Source organism: Sus scrofa, chromosome 17 (assembly GCF_054392235.1).
Source record: "Sus scrofa isolate SSC_HxYL_T2T_F1_AM1 chromosome 17, Sscrofa_HxYL_maternal_Yorkshire_Landrace_v2.0, whole genome shotgun sequence".
Lineage (NCBI taxonomy): Eukaryota > Metazoa > Chordata > Mammalia > Artiodactyla > Suidae > Sus > Sus scrofa.
This window is the reverse complement of record NC_139399.1, coordinates 19,622,382-19,629,271: the sequence shown is the minus strand read 5'-3', so window position 1 is coordinate 19,629,271 and position 6,890 is coordinate 19,622,382.

The following is a 6,890-nucleotide window of genomic DNA, read 5'->3' as shown; positions in this document are numbered from 1 at the left end:
GGAGCTGCAGCTGCCGGCTTACACCACAGCCACAGCAACACAGGATCTAAGCTGCATCTGCAATTTACACAATAACTTGTGGCAACGCTGGATCGTTAACCCACTGAGTGAGGCCAGGGATGGAACCCACGTCCTCAGGGAAACAACGTCTTTAACCCGATGAGCCACAATTAAGGAAAGGTTTCTGACACTTTAGAGCCTTAAGGTCTTAGTATGTGTTCGGCCTCACTGGCAACCGCCACTCCTCCGCAATCACCAACTGCACAGATTTCCAGCATCCTCTTAGCTACAAGCTATAGAAAGAAGGAGAAGATGTAAGATGACGTTTATGATGGCTGTCAGGGTTGGCAGACCCCTCCAGGCTGATGTGATCTGTTTTCTCCTGACCCACTCACAATGGCATGGCCTTTGTAGTATTTACTTTCTACACCTTTATTAAAGTTATTATAATCATTCTTATTCACAGCATCGACAACCCCCTCTTAGATACTTGCTCACTGCCATTGGGGACTGTTTCTTTTCATGACATTTCTATTCAGTAACAGGCATTTACTAAATGTTTCAAGAATCAGCAGGTGCCATCATTCACTTCCCTTTCACTTTAGCAATGGAAACCCACCCCTGTAGGGTTTGTTTCTTTTGTTTGTTTGTTTGTTTTTGTTTCTTTGTCTTTGGTCTTTTTAGGGCTGTGCCTGGGTCATACAGAGGTTCCCAGGCTGGGGATCAAATCAGAACTATAGCTGCCGGCCTACACCACAGCCACAGCAACGTGGGATCCAAGCTGCATCTGCAATCTACACCACAGCCCACCACAACACTGGATCCTTAACCCACCGAGCTAGGGCAGGGATCAAACCTGCATCCTCATGGATCCTAGTCGGGTTCATTAACCACTGAGCCAGGACGGGAACTCCGGGTTTTTGTTTTTGTTTTTTGTTTGCTTTTCAGTGCTGCACCTGAGGCATATGGAAGTTCCCAGGCATATGGAACTCCACCTCTGTAGGTTTTAACATGGGATGTGAGTAGGAAGAGATGGAAAGGCAGGAAGAGAAGCAGGAGAAGGTGGCTCCTCTTCTTAATGCAAACATCCAAAGCAGCTCCCTCAATTCTGGGTCCATTTTTTGCCCTACCAACAGAGAGTTTCATTGTAAAAATACATAGCTCTTAGGAGAGACCATGAGGAGCTTAATAAAACAAAATTCCATTCCAACTACAATCTTAAATTGGGTCAAGATGAAAATTTGTGTTTGTGTGTATGTTCCTTTATTACATATTTTGCTTACACATGAGGATTATAAGATACTTTACAGTTAAGTGAACAAGCATGTATGAAAAACTGAATTTCCCAAAGTAAAAACTATCAACTAAAGAAAGTAATATCTAAAGGTAAAACATAAACATTTATGCATGAGGTCATATCTCTGGTTAAGCCAAGGCACGGAAGTCACCTAATGGGGGTCAAGATGAAAATTAAGCATATGTTCTCTCGAGAGCGTTTGCAGACCACAGCTAGATCCATCAAGGCATCTGCATTCTTTGGGAGTCGGTCCTCCACGAGGCATGAGGGGGACATAAAACACATAAGATGCACAAGAGCCAATCTGAAGGGATTTATCATCTAGTTGGAGAACCCAGAGCAATGAAACAGTTGAATAATCCTTCCAGATGGTACATTCCTAAAATTTCAAGACCAGCCATGGAAATGACAATCCTCCTGGGTCAGAGTTCTAGAAATGCTCTGTATTTCAAAACAATACCTACTCATATCTGTGTCATTCACATGGCAGGCTTAAAAGTCTTCCCTCATGGCACATAATGAATAATAGTTGGAAAACTGATAGAACATCAAGGGAACATCCAAATAAGGCATAGGATTCTGGGGCCGGATAATAATAATCCCCATGAGATTATCCCTTTCCTTCATACAGAACAGCAGCTCAAGTCAGAACATTCAAGTTCCATGAGCCATTCCTGAGGTTAAGAAAACTCCTCGGGGAGTTCCCGTTGTGGCTCAGTGGAAACATAATATGACTAGCATCCATGAGGATGCAGATTTGACCCCTTTCCTCACTCAGTGGGTCGGGGATCGGCGTCTCCATGAGCTGTGGGGTAGGTTGAAGATGAGGCTTGGATCCAGCGGTGCTGTGGCTGCAGTGTAGGCTGGCAGCTGCAGCTCCGATTTGACCCCTATCCTGGGAACTTCCATCTGCTAGGGAGCAGCCCTTAAAAAAAAAAAAAAAAAAAATGAGAGAAAAGAAAAGAAAAGAAAAAGAAAACTCCTTAAAACATATTGATGTGTTCATAGGCTACAAAACTGCTTAATCAGGAGATCCGATTGTGGCTCTGCAAGTTAAGAACCCAGCGTCGTCCTCCATGAGGATTCGGGTTTAATACCTGACCTTGATCAGTGGGTTAAGGATCCGGTGTTGCCGTGAGCTGCAGTGTGGGTCATAGATCCAGCTTAGATCCAGTGTGGCTGTGGTATAGGCCTCAGGTGCAGCTCCGATTCAGCCTCTAGCCCAGGAACTTCCATACGGCACTGGAGTGGCCCTAAAAAGAAACAACAACAACAAAAACCTCTGTTTTTGTTTGTTTTTTGTCCTGTTTAGGGACACATCTGTGGCATGTGGAAGTTCCCAGGCTGGGGGTTTAATCAGAGCTGTAGCTGCCCGTCTATGCCATAGCCACAGCAACGCAGGATCCAAGCCTCGTCTTCCACCTACACCACAGTTCATGGAGACACTGGATTCTTAACCCACTGAGCGAGGCCAGGGAATCGAACCTGAAAGCTCATGGTTCCTAGTGGGATTCGTTTCCACTGTGCCACGATGGGAACGCCCAACAACAAAAACTTCTTAACCTTAATTTCCAAAAATAAGCTTACCCAGACTACTCAGGGAGGTGCTGGTTCTCCCAGAGCAAGCCCAAGTTTAGATTCATTCCACTCTTCAATGAACCTGCACTAAGTATCTGCTTTATTTTATGCCCTGGGCTGGGCCCTGGGGGTGCAAATATAAGGGGATAGAGCTCCAGCCACCCTACACACCCAGGGGGAATGACAGGGTGCCAGAGGCAGTCAGGTAGGGAAAGGGGCCTTGGGCTGGCTGGGCAGATCAAGTCCCAGGCCTGGTCAACTACCACCCAAACTTCTGTGTAGACCAGACTAACCATGGAAGTGCCCTGGTCCCAAGTGCTCTCATTTGTCAATTACCATCCAAAGGCCTGTCTCACCAAACATGCTGTGAGAACAGAATGAAATCTCTGCTTGCAAGGGCTTTACCATGTTGATCTGTAAGATATATGGTGTCGGGCTCATTTAGAGTATGCTCAGAGGACGGGAAACTATTGCAATCTGACCATTAAGTGTCTTCTCTGCAGTGACATATATTACTTCCTTGAGTCTACTTAGGAAATATTTTTTAAAAAACAGTAGGATCTGAGCCTCTTTTGTTTCCAGGCATTTGATTAGATGTTTTCTTCAGCCAGTTTAGGAGGGCTGCTCACCGCCTAGCAGAACTAACAATAAAATTCGTGCTTTCAGGAATTCCTGTTGTGGTTCATTGGTAACAAACCCAATTAGTATCCATGAAGACGTGGGTTCGATCCCTGGCCTGGCTCAGCGGGTTAAGGATCTGGTACTGCTGCAAGCTGTGGTGTAGGTCACAGACACAGCTCAGATCCCGAGGGGCTGAGGCTGTGGCATAGGCTGGCAGCTGCAGCTCCAACTCGACCCCTAGCCTGGGAGTTTCCATATGCTACAAAGCAAAACACACACACACAAAATGCTTTCAAGCCCAATACTGACCAGAAATTCCTTCTTTTCCATCGGAGATTCAAGGTAATTTCTGGATTCCAGATGGGTTCTCCCTCACTGCCATGTGTGAACCCCTTCCCTACCAAGAAGGAACGTGGATGTGAGGCTCCAAGAGAAGCACCAAAGGGAAGCAAAGCTTACTTAGGAAGTCAGCTGAGTCATGTAGACATTTAAAAATATTACCTCTGTTCTCTTTCTTTGCTTTTGAGGGCCAAACCCACAGCCTTAGTTCCCTGGCTAAGGGTCAAATTGGAGTGACAGCTGCTGGCCTACACCACAGCCACACCAACTCGGGATCTGAGTCACATCTGAGGCTTACACTGCAGCCCATGGCAATGCCGGATCCTTAACCCACTGAGTCAGGTAAGGGATCGAACCCGCGTCGTCATGGATACAAGTTGGATTTGTTTCCACTGCATCACCACTGGATGTCCACCTCTGCTCTCTTTCTTCTTCTGGTGTTGATTCCTCTGTTTTGTCTCATTTTCCCTTCTCTTTACACCTTCTCCTTTGGGCAGAATTTGACCTGAGGAAACACTTGGAATTGATTGGTGGTTCCAAGACCTGCTTGTTGTACTGAAGGGGGTCACAGCCTCAGCTCTGCACCTCCAGAGTGGGCTGGAAAGCGCTTTGGGGCCCCCACAAGTCTCATTCTGTGAGCATGTTGAGTGAAGCCAGCAGAGTCTGGGGGTGGTTTTGTCCCACGGTGGGCAGGCCTTGAACTGCCACCATCTGCCTCTTGATCAACAGACAGAGGTGCTCATGTTGGAAGAGAAACACAGGTGATGGGTCCCTTCATCCTTACTCCTGAACTCAGTAAGGTAATACTTCAATATAGTATAGTAGCTCTATAAATAGATGGCATGTAGAAACTTTGTTTTAGCTCTGTTTTCACCACTAAGTCTCTGCGAGGGTTAACCTTGCTTTCCCCCCATTTTTTTCAACTGAAAAATGAGATCCAGATAATGTCCAAATTTCTTCTACCCCTAAACACTCTATGCTCCTCATCTCTACAAATCCTCATTAAATCATTTTTTTAAATATATTTATTTATTTACTTTGTCTTTTTGCCTTTCCCAGGGCCACTCCCACAGCATATGGAGGTTCCCAGGTTAGGGGTCTAATTGGAGCTGTAGCCACCGGCCTACACCAGAGCCACAGCAACACAGGATCCAAGCCGCATCTGCAACCTACACCACAGCTCACGGCAACACCTGATCCTTAACCCACTGAGCAAGGCCAGAGATTGAACCCGCAACCTCATGTCCTAGTCGGATTCGTTAACCACTGCGCCACGATGGGAACTCCTAAATCATTTTTTTTTTTTTTTTCTTTTTTGGCTGCCCACAACATATGGAGTTCCTGGGCCAGGGATCAGATCCGAGCCTCACTTGTGACCTAAGTTGGGGCCATGCCAGACCCTTAACCCGCTGTGCAGGGCCGGGGATCAAACTGGTGTCCCAGCACTCCAGAGAGAGCACCAATCCCGTTGCACCACAGCAGGAACCCTTCATTAAGTCCTTTTAAGGAGGATCTGCAGAGATGTTGTGTTCACTCCCCTTGAGCCTTCCAAGTGTAGTTGCACAACCCCTGTGAACATGGGCTCCTTTGCCCAGAGGGGGTCTGCCCTCTTCGTTTGTCCTTTTGTGGATAGCTTGATCTCTCTTTATTGGCCATGACTTCCGTCATACTGGATGCTGTGCATATTTCCTTGTTAAAATACTGATTTGCCAATAAAAACCAACTCTGTTTCAAACTCAAACTATGGCACTCACCCCTGAGGCCACAAGCTGGTTCTTATTTAAACACAAACACAGGTTTAGAGGCAAAAGTGTCTTACTTTCCCCCAGGGTAAAGATGTTCTCCAGTTAAAGAAAAGTCTTCAGGCAAACAGAATATAATGGGGAAGATGGTTATGGAGTCCCAGGGGGCAGAATTAAGAGCTTCCTCCGGGAAAGACCTGAGAATGCCTGGGGCTGTGGTATGTGGGAGTGAGTCTTTGGGCCAGAGACCAAAGGCTGTCCTCAACAAAAAGACCCCAGGGAACATCTGGGTTTCACAACCAGGAAGCAGTGACCCAGAGGAAAGCAAAACTCAGCAACACTGAGCGGCAGTATTGCATTTAATTCTGTCCCTATTAAATGAGAAGCTGGGTCTGGCGGAGCATCCATCCCCACAGAAGGCTGTGGGACATACTTCAGGCCGTGACCAAGAAGATGCACGTGTAGCTGCGTGTTTATTTTAGTAAAGTCTAGGGGCTGCTGTTAGGGCTCCTTCAAAATCTGCCTTAATCAGTTAACTTTGTTTGCACATGTTTTAGTGGTTCTTGACCTTGGCCACAAATCAGGACCCCCCTGGATGCTTTAAAGAAACGCTGACATTTGTGCTATAGCCCAACCTCATCCAAAGAAGCCCTTGGGGAAGGGTCAAAGGGGCAAACATTGACTCTCCCTCAGGTTATTTTATCGTGTGCTTGAGAACAACTTCGGGGCTCACTGGCAGTAAACTTTCTAAAACTGAAATAAATTTGTGTGCTTTTGGCAAAGACGACATGTAAGAGAGAAGTTAGGAGATCAAAACCTGATTCTGGGAGCTCCCTGGTGGCTCAGTGGGTTAAGGATCTGGCATTGTCACTGCTGTGGGATGGGAACAGCCAAAAAAAAAAAAAAACCAATCTGATTCTTTTTTATTTATTTATTTAATTTTTCTTTTTGCCTTTTCTAGGGCCACTCCTTCGGCATGTGGAGATTCCCAGGCTAGGGGTCTAATTGGAGCTGTAGCCACCGGCCTACACCAGAGCCACAGCAACTCGACTCAGGATCTGAGCCGAGTCTGCAACCTACACCACAGCTCACGGCAACGCCAGATCCTTAACCCACTGAACAAGGCCAGGGATCGAACCTGCAACCTCATGGTTCCTAGTCGGATGTGTTAACCACTGTGCCACGTCGGGAACTCCCTGATTCTTTTTTAAAAAAATTATTTTGCATTAGGGTATAGTTGATTTACAGTGTTGAGTCAATTTCTGCTGTACAGCAAGTGCATACATATATATACACTGTATACCCAGTCATAC